This window comes from Lissotriton helveticus, chromosome 1_1 (genome assembly GCF_964261635.1).
Source record: "Lissotriton helveticus chromosome 1_1, aLisHel1.1, whole genome shotgun sequence".
NCBI classification, from domain to species: domain Eukaryota; kingdom Metazoa; phylum Chordata; class Amphibia; order Caudata; family Salamandridae; genus Lissotriton; species Lissotriton helveticus.
This window is the reverse complement of record NC_136057.1, coordinates 371,872,660-371,882,537: the sequence shown is the minus strand read 5'-3', so window position 1 is coordinate 371,882,537 and position 9,878 is coordinate 371,872,660. Positions and strand designations below refer to the sequence as shown.

At 43.5% G+C, this 9,878-nt stretch overlaps 1 protein-coding gene across 10 annotated transcripts in view; it reads left to right on the top strand.

Annotated features, from left to right (window-relative positions):
* Positions 1–9,878, top strand: part of ERC1 (ELKS/RAB6-interacting/CAST family member 1) — a 2,156,751-nt gene that overhangs the window by 219,312 nt on the left and 1,927,561 nt on the right. The gene's annotated exons all lie outside the window — the stretch shown is intronic.

Genomic DNA, 9,878 nt, shown 5'->3' with positions numbered 1-9,878 from the left:
GCACGCCTCAATAGCTGCTGAAAGTGTCAAACCTAACTGGGTCAATGACCGAGGCTATGGTAGCGTCCAACACTTGCTAGTGCCTCCTGTTGCCAGCTTGTCAACGCTCACCGAAGTAAGTGCTTGTCTCTGGTAATCACAGCACACCGTGGCATTATTCAGAAGTACCCACAACACCCCTGATCAGTAGCAGTACTTCTGGGGTTCTTACCTCCGAGTCCCCTTTAACCCGCGGCAGGGGTGGAAACTCAAGCTTCATATTCTCCATGTCCCGAGCCTAGCCGGTGCGCAGGGTGGAAGAAAGGCATCTGGGTTCGGCGGAGTGGTTATTTCGGTAATACAGGTAACCGTTCCTTGTGATCCAGTGCAAGAGCAGCTAGCAATTCTAATTCAGCCGCCATGCTGCTCCTATTCAACGGGTGGGCAAGCGCGCTCCCGGCTCCAGGAACTTGTGTTTCCGGGCCAGCATCGCCAGAGACACAGGTGGGTGGATCTAGAGGGCAGCGCGTGGAGGCCGAGCTGTGCGGCAGCGAAGCTTGCTTAATTTCCTCTTGAGATGCTTTCCTGGCCTCCCTGCCCGAGGCTTGTTTCCATTGCAACTTCATTAGAACAAGGTATTGTGGCTGTTAGCAATGTGGCTATGGAAAACATCAATGATGCCTATAAGGTTGAAAGGAAGACTTTCTAATTTGTATTGTGACGCTCCCAAGCCTGTCTCTTTGCAAACCAGCATCTATGCACGACCAGAGGCATTTGTTGCAATTGTGTGCACAGACTGAGGGACCTGCAACACGATAAGAAATATGAACAAAACACGCAGTGAGAAGATAAGAATGTTAGTTATATGACCTGTGAGAAAGTCTGAAACCCCAAACTTAAACCATTACAACCATTCTGGTTTAGAGCTAACTAGTTTAAGTAGCAAGGAACCACACGTCAACACTAATGTCTACTCTGTGAGCATATTGTGCAGCTGTGGGCTTGCCGCTAATGATTATACTGATACAGCTTGGGAGTTCCGAGAACAGATCTGCTTGCTCAAAGTACCGACTGTGCAGCCTTTGGACGTCATTTAGGGGTCGCCCTGGCTTGCACTTTGCTGCTACCCTTGCACTGCCTTTGTGTCTCCTGGCATAAGAGGTGGCAAACTCAGTGCCAGAAACACAGGGCTCCACTCGCTTGATTTTCTTTCAATTTTTTGTTACACTAATAGTGAATAAATAAAATATTTTATTCACAAATAGTGTAATAAAAATGGAGTACAATAAGCTGGACTATGCCTTTCTTGGCCGCTGGGGTAAGTAAACAAGCATTTGCAATGCAATAGGTGATACATTTGCGAGAGTTTGAGCTATTGCGTTGTAAATGATAATGCCATTTATTTATGTGTTGGTTTTCAAAACGGATAAAAAAGGCATTGTCATGAACAATACCAATAGCTTAAATTTTTGCAAATGCGAGACGTATTGCATTGTAAATGCTTGTTATTGTTTTTTAACTTATGTAGTTTTGGAAAGTGTCTCTGGTTCCATTCACAAAGTTTAACACTAAAATTAATAAAAAAATGTATTCTGTGTAGTTCGTCAATGGGAAATCCTACCTACTAAAAAAAAACAGTCACAGTCCTTTCTCAAATGCTGGTATACATGGTGCAGGAGGGCTGCAAGCTTTAGAGAGTTGCAAAAATAAGTGTTACAAATGCTCACGAAGAAAGCAGACGAGTGAACTGAAACAACAGGAACATAGATTGCTTTAGGAATGATGGAGGGAGGAGAACAGACATACATATATTTAACCCATGCCTTGTCTACTGTTTTCGGAGAAATTTAAGTTTTCGGTTAATACCTCAATAACGTAAGTGAGTCAATTTCATGATCATTGTAGCCCTAGTGAATGCTTAGTTCCAAAGATGGTATGGTTTCTGTAGTGACAGGTAACTGAAGAAAGGTATAGTGTTATATCTATCCATTTTAAGATGCTACCTGACTTAGAATTGGTGGGACCGTCAGACAAAATGAAAAAAGTCATATGACCATTAACTTTGCTAAACATTAGGGGGCAAATTTACAAAACAATTTAAAAATCTACACCTATAGGATTTCATGTAGGATTGGGTGTAGTTTATTAACGCTTAGAATTCTCATAGACTTCTATGAACCAATGGGAAGCTAAAGCATAATTGCAGCTTTCCACTAGTACTCTTAGGCATTAACTGTTACACATGTGTAATAGTTTATGGTGGAGAAATGTCGTCCTCTACAACCCACACCACCAATTTTTGAGGGAATTGTATTCCTATTGCCAACTCTGGATAGGGATTTACTCCTTCCCTTGACAGGAGTGAAACTCCCGCTATTTATAGTGGACACGTGAACACACACAAACCTACAGGTTTGTAGGTGTCAAACACATTTCATGGCATTCCCACCCTGAAACGTCCACTGCATTTGCCTTGGAGCAGATTTACTCTTGCATATCACACCAGAACAGTGGACTATTATATGTGAAGAGATAAAGTTAAGAGAGCAAATTCGCATGTCTTGCATTTCAAAAGTGAATTTTACCCGCATCTCAACATTTTACACCCTGAAACTTAAGGCGCAATTGGGCACATATAATGGAATCAGACGCATAGTTTCTAAAAGCCAGCATGACATAAAAGAAGAGCTGATAACCCCCTCCTGGTGGCATCCAGCATTAATTCTCATGGAAGATCAGTTTGCAAAAGACATGTTTATCGTTTAGGGAAAACATATCATTGCTGGAGGTCATGCCTTCATGCATACTCTTAATTACACTTTGTAGGCCCCAACTGAGGCCATTTAAGAAACCAATGGCTGACCCTGGACTCAATAAGACTTCACTTCGCTAACACTTTGCTCAAGTTCAAAACACTCTGTATGTGGTCAAAAGGCAAACCAATCCTTGCTCTGGGATTTCCTTTCATGTGGCATGAATGTGTCCTTCTCCATGCGGGGAACACCTATCACATGGACTGCACAGAAAAATCACTCATAAATGTCCTTCCGTTATCATCATTCCTTCAGTGGACTTGTGATGAGTTTTGCAAGACAGCACAATCCCCTCCCCTGATTTTGTTCTTCCTCGTTCTGTATGCTTGTGAATTGTCACCACAGGAAGATCTGTAAATGGCTTCTTCAGAAAAATTGCTCCCGCTTAAATTTTAGGTGGGAAAACAGAGTGAGCAGTCCCTCTTAATTATGCATTCCTGTCCCATATCCAGTTGTTCTTTTTGTGTGCTTATATGAAGAATGCCAGGAAGAACATTTGGGCATTACCTCTGTTTTTTCTGTTTTGCCTATCTCTTAGAGGCATTTCTGGATTCAGCTTGTCACTTTTGATTGGCTATTCAAAAGGAACAGAAATGCCTCTCTCCAATATATTTATTAAAGACCAACTTCTAGGAGTGTATATGGTGGCAAGGTTTCTTTGTAACTGATCCTGGTAACACATTTGTGGTTTGCAAATGTGTTCATCCATTTAAATTCTGCCCATTCTACTCCGGGATCCATCCTTGATCAGTTGGGATTCCTCTGCGGATATCGAACCTAGAGCCAGTACTGTAGAAGACCATGCACTTTGTGATTAGATAGCCACATCTTAGTATGAGAAACTCAGGACCAGCTGTGCTACCTGTTTCAGTATTAGCTTTATGTGCCAGTGTAACAGTTACATCACCTGTTCCAGAGTCCTGAAAAGCCCTTCAAGAAGTAATCTCTCTGGGAGCAAATACCTGTGATTATCGCTTAGTATGAAAACTCAATATTGCGAGATGACCTGATCAGGGGGTGAACAATAGGTGCTTATAGGTCCTACATTAAAACCCATATGAATATTGATTCGGCTGTGCTAATACTTTTAATCATACGTTGGTTTCATATCCCTCAAAAGTCCTGGTAAGTCTGTGTTGGTGATATCTAGATCTGGCACTGCTGCATGTCAAGATAACGGGGAAAAACGACACAGGGTCGTGACTCTGAACCAGCAAGGCTGAGCCCTAACTATCTAAAGTACAACACAACTGCCAGTACTGGACAACACTTGACTATATTTATGCCGACCTATATGAAGAAAACATAACGGTCCGTTTTTTACTTGCGTCACTAGTTTATTCATTCATTTTTTCACTAGTGCAACATAATTATTTTCATAAGCAAATCAACAATTTTATGTGCATGTACAAATATACAATATTGCATTACATCAAGTTCTCGATAAACAATAAAATTTACAAATTTACAACACATCCAAACTCACACACTGGCCAATACATTCATCCATTTACTATCATACCAAAAATAAACACTTAGGTCCTAATGTCAATAGTCGGTTCTCTGTCCATATAAATGGTTTTGCATCCAAGGAATTAATTCAATATGGTGCAAGCAGTTTAAGGATGTAATCCTGCCTAATGAACACTATTTACACTATATTTCAAGTTGACAAAAGAAACCAAAAACAGGTCGACTCGTTTCGAACCCCCAATTGCGGAGTTCTCCTCAGGACCAACAATCTTATTAATGTGAAAAACACTTCTACAGAAGATGGTGTTCAGATGAAGACACACTCCATTAAGTAAAGTGGCAGCTTTGTCGCGTGTGAATGCTTTTGTCTTCTAAATCGTAGTAGAATAATCAGGGCGCCGCGTATTTCTTTTAACTCGCGTCCTTCATGACGGCTTCCTCTCACAGTATTCCGGAAATCTGATTCTTCATATAGGTTGGCATAAATATAGTCAAGTGTTGTCCAGTACTGGCAGTTGTGTTGTTCTTAAGCATGTCAAGATACCATCATTCTGCAAGAGACAGAAAAGCGACAATGGCTAAGAGGTGAGCGGGCAGCAGTCAGAAAGCATTATACAGTGATTGTCATGTTCGTGCCTATCCTAAAATTTGTATCAAATAAGGAATTTCAACATTATTTTTTAATAAAATAGTTGTTGAATCCCTATGGGTGTCCTTGGGGCTTGTGGTTGAGTCTTTGCAGTACTTAACAGTTCCTTGTAAGAGTTGCTCTCCATTCCTAATAGGAACCAACTCTATAATTTATCGTTTTACTGGATGTCCTTGGTTACGTTTCACTTTCTGGAATTTTCTTTTGCACCTTCCTCTCCTTCTCTTTAGTGACCTACGTTCAGTTGCTTAGACCTCTGTTTAATATCTCAACACTGTGATTATGTTTCTTTCATTAAGATCCTTGCCAACTGCACAATCTGTTACCATAGGGCTTTGGCAATATCTTCGAAGTTACCTAAGAAGGAGCAGAATCCAGATTCAATAGACCCTTAACTAATATGGCGAAGGAAATAAATGATATTATAGGAATTATCTGATTCTTTTCAGAAAGTCTTAGTCAGGCAAATTGAAAAACAAGTTCAGATATCTGTTACCCATGACCATATCCAGCCCCTTTTCATCCAGAAGTTGAGATGTATCCGGTCCTTTGTGGGGGCTCCAGGATCACCTCCTCGGGATTGGGCTTGCTTTTCCCAGGGGCCTTTGGTGCTTTGCCCCCCTCCACCTCTTACACATTTGCATCCTAATATAGAGGCATTTACAGGTGGAGGGTTATCTATCCCCCATGGCAAACATCGAAATAGCTTAAATTGTTATGCCTAGCTTCGCTTTAAGTGTCCTCTCCTCTCTCCTGGTGTCATGGGGGCATGGGCGGCAGTTACAGGGCCCCCCCTCTTGGAAATCCTCATAATGGCTGCTTCCTGTGCACTCATATGCTGTCTTCTTTTGAGCTGCATTGTATTAGGGATTATGATGATCCTTTTATCGGGCGTTGGTGGGCACTTAGGCTTATCTTTCGAATTGGTTGATGTACGGATGTCGGACCTATATTATTATACTAATACAGTTGTTTTATTTTTTTACCAAAAAAGCTTAATTAAATGTTTCCCAAAACAAAAATGTGGATGTGCACTTGGTCACTGGTGTTACAATGTTGATGAAATTCTACCTCGCCCAGCAAGCAGTTTTAGCATACTTTCATAAGTTTCTGCAAGCTCTGAACGTCCTCTAAGCCTGCTGTCGCAACCAGACAGAAATTATTGGAATGTTGCTCAATCTCTGATACAGTTTTATTCTTTCACAGCTGTGCCCTTTTAAAACTTACTGAACTGGGCTGATCTAGAAAGGTTTGCTGACTTTTTTCCTCCACAAACAGCATAAGATCCTGGATATCAAACTCCTAAAATGCTGCCCTTCAACAGTCCCAAATGAACAAATGTTTGGTGGATACCACAGTTGACTTCAGTGCAATCACGCACAGGCATGCTTACTCACGGCACTTTGTCTGACATAGAATACGAGGTCTGGGCTTATTTTTTGTTGAAAAAACTTGGTTTTTTTCAGCATAATTACTTCACTTGCATAGCTCATTCTTTCCTTTTCCTTTTCACTGGGTTCCACTTAGGTGTTTCACCCAGATCACTGGTAGTCATTTTATTGATTTCAGAAGGATGAAAGGCTGAGAGTACCCACTGAAATTGGAATCTGTGACCTACAGCTTACTTACAGATGGATGCATTCGATTTCTTCGCTGTCTTATCAGTTGACAAAGCCTATGAGAAGTACGAATCGGGTGGTGTGATGGCGGTGTTTCTGTATTTGACAAGCAGTGGGTGTGAAGTACATTTTCAAAAGCTCATACCTTGAACCATCTTTTGTCCCCGCGGTTTTGTGTCAAAATTATCATTGGTACTTTTGTAGGATGGTTCCAAATCTTGCCCTGTAAACCTCCTAGTTATAGAGTAAAAGAACGACCTTAGGTTTTACTCTAGATCCTTAAATGACTGATGGCATCATGCCACATTTAAACCTTACAACTTGAACCAATGTATCCCAGTAAGCATCTTTCTTATTGTTGCTCTAATGCACATTTTTAGACATTGAATTATAGAGAGTTGTTAGCATCTCTGACTCTCCAATATATTGACTGTGGTAGTCTCTTTAAAAAGGCGCATTAGCAGAGCCTGAGTAATTCCCGAGGAGTGCCATAGAGTTTGACGTTTCATATACAGGTGCCTCCTAACCAGCATCATGTCCTAACCAGTAGTATTCACGAAGGAGCTCTGTCACTGTTTACCGTCTCAATCTGCACCAAGTTCATCAATATTTTTGCCTAGCTGGCTGGTCACTGCAGACAGCATAAAGCCTACAGTTAGTGTACAACACATTTTACACATTAGAGCAGTAAATAATTAATCAGGATTACCCTGGAGAATCCCTCTCTGTGCAGGGGCAACTCTTCTCATTCACTACTTCTCCAGAAGTCAAAGAATTAACCCCTTCCGCGCTGCGCGAATGTTCGCGGTGTGCAGGGGTTTTATTGAGTGGGCAGGATTCGGACGGCCGGGGGCCGCCCGAAGCACACAAGGGGTTAAATCTAGTTGGAAATTATCCTCTGACTCCTCGTCTGGCAGGAAAAATGCATTGGCACAGACTCCATTGTAGATTGTTTTTCTCCGCCATTGACTTCAGATGTGTATAGATGTTGCTCCCAGTCTCAACCGGGTAGACGCTGACCGTTGAAGCCCAAGAGTTGACTTTTCCTGCCTGTCAATGAGAAGACTTTTTAACACGTTTAAATTTACTTTGACCTTCTCTGCTCGAACCGCCTAGGACATCTTCATTTAAGGACCATTCTTCCCAGAGCATGAGGACGCGCAGAAGGAAATGCAACAGACTCCTTACATGTGATGCCCTCAGTGCCTCTTAAAGTATCCCTGTGCCGAAGTCTATTCTGTCTGTAACCTGTCTGTCTCTCCAAAGCACGACAAGACACCCCACGACTCTAGTTCGGATTTTAGGAGCAAAGAGAACCTTCAACAGCGTAGACACAGGCAGTGGGCCAACACCAAAATGTACCTATCATGCTTGAAGATTCCAAACATTGGCACCAAGGAAGACCTGCTTGGTGCTGAAGAAGAGGAATTTAGCGCATCACCAGCCCACAAATCCAGCCTCAAGATCAGCGGACCAGTTCCTTGGAACATGAGAAAGTAGTAGTTCCAGAGGAGGAATCGTCGTAGAACGACGTCCTGTCTACCGGTCAACCTTTGTTGACGTGGGACCTTGTCTGAATACCACACGGGATACACGAGTGTGGTCAACACACAAATTTCTTTTAAGACACATAAGCGGCTGCATGTTGAAGCTGAGCACCGCCCCTCTGGCAGGCCGGTGTCGAGCCCCATGCATAAGTAACTGCTGTTTTCAGGTGCGACACTTCCTTTGGGCTCTGGTCAACAGTGAAGCAAGTGGTTTAAGCAGAGACTGGATCTATCCAGGAGCCTCGATCTCCAGTAGCCCACTTGTCCGAGACCACATGTTAATGCCAAAGTCATAGTGTAGACTCCTCTGAGGACGAAACCAGGGTCTGCACCAAAAACGTTGACCCCCACCACCCAAGAATCATCGGAGTCGTATTCTCACACAGCTAGCCCTAGCCCCTATGTGGGCCAGATAGCGATGGCCCTCAACCCTTCTAGAGATGTCCATTCCCACACATGAGAAGCTCTCAAACAGGCTGACCTTCTTACTCAAAATCCCTACACCTATCCCCCAGGCATCTCAACCTAGGTATCTGGCTCCTGAGGTCTTAGTTTTTTACCTTTCCTTTTCTCAAGAGTGCATTGACATACTGAAGGAAGCCCGTAGAACTACCATACACACCTGCTACGCTTCTAAATGGAAACAGTTTGTCCACTACTGTAGCCTGAGCCTCATAAATCCTCTCATGGCTACAGTACAAGACATAATTTGGCTATCTCCTACATGTGCAAAAGATTAGCCTACACCTCTGTTCAGCTGCACCTAGCTGCTATTACTACATATCTGCAGAACGAGGGACATTTCTCAATCTTAAAGATCCCTGTTACTAAAGCCTTTATGATGGGCCTTTAACGTGTCAAAAATATTCAATGAATCGGGTTTCTTATAAAGCGTGACTACTCACCCGTGAGGGTCTCAAGGTGCTGAGAGGGGTGGGGGTTGGATCTGCGATTCAGTTGTTTTGCCAGGTCTTGAGGTCCTTCCTGAATTGAGGCAACAATGGGTATAGCCTGAGGTGCAGAGGCAGGGAGGTAAGAGAAGGATCTTACTCTGTCTGTGGTCTTGCAGACCATGGGATGGTGGCTAGGGACAGTAATACACCTCGGGTGACCCCCTAGCCCAGTAATATTGTACTTACCAGACTTATGGGACCTCCCTTCGGACCACTGCATTCTTGTCCCTTCCAGTTTCTATCCCGGAAGATCGCCTTCATAGTGGCCATAACCTCTTATGCGTATTAGTGAGCTACAGGCCAACACACTTCCAGGTCTACAATGAAAGGGTCGGTCTTGGGAGGCGCAAGAGAGCCTCCATCAAAATGGTTACTCTTTAAACTTGCTCCATGAGCCGGGTCAAGTATCATACAGAAATATCCAATTAGTTGAACATTTGTCAATTGGATCTTACCAGCTCAGCCCTGTGAGGTGACAGAGCAGCCAACGGTGTCGTTCTTGGTCCTGATGAGTGGCAGATGCGGTATGCCGGAGGCAGCACTGCTGCAGCGCAGCCTGGCTGATCCTTGCCACTAAGTGTGCTAGGCCGGGATACTCGAGCAGAGGGCCAACGTTGCGGGGACGGCTGGTGCGCGCAGCGCTCCCAGCCGCCATGCCTTGATTGTAGGCCCACCAGCATTCGCTCGGAATCATAGGTGCTGCATTACATCCTCAAAGAGCAGTGGTGCTTTGTGGATGGGCCTGGACGTGAACTTGGGGGACCTGTATGGAGCAAGATGAGAAAGCCATGGCCCTTGGAGGTCCTATACAGGTGACGGGGGTAAAAACCTGCTGGGGCTCAGCA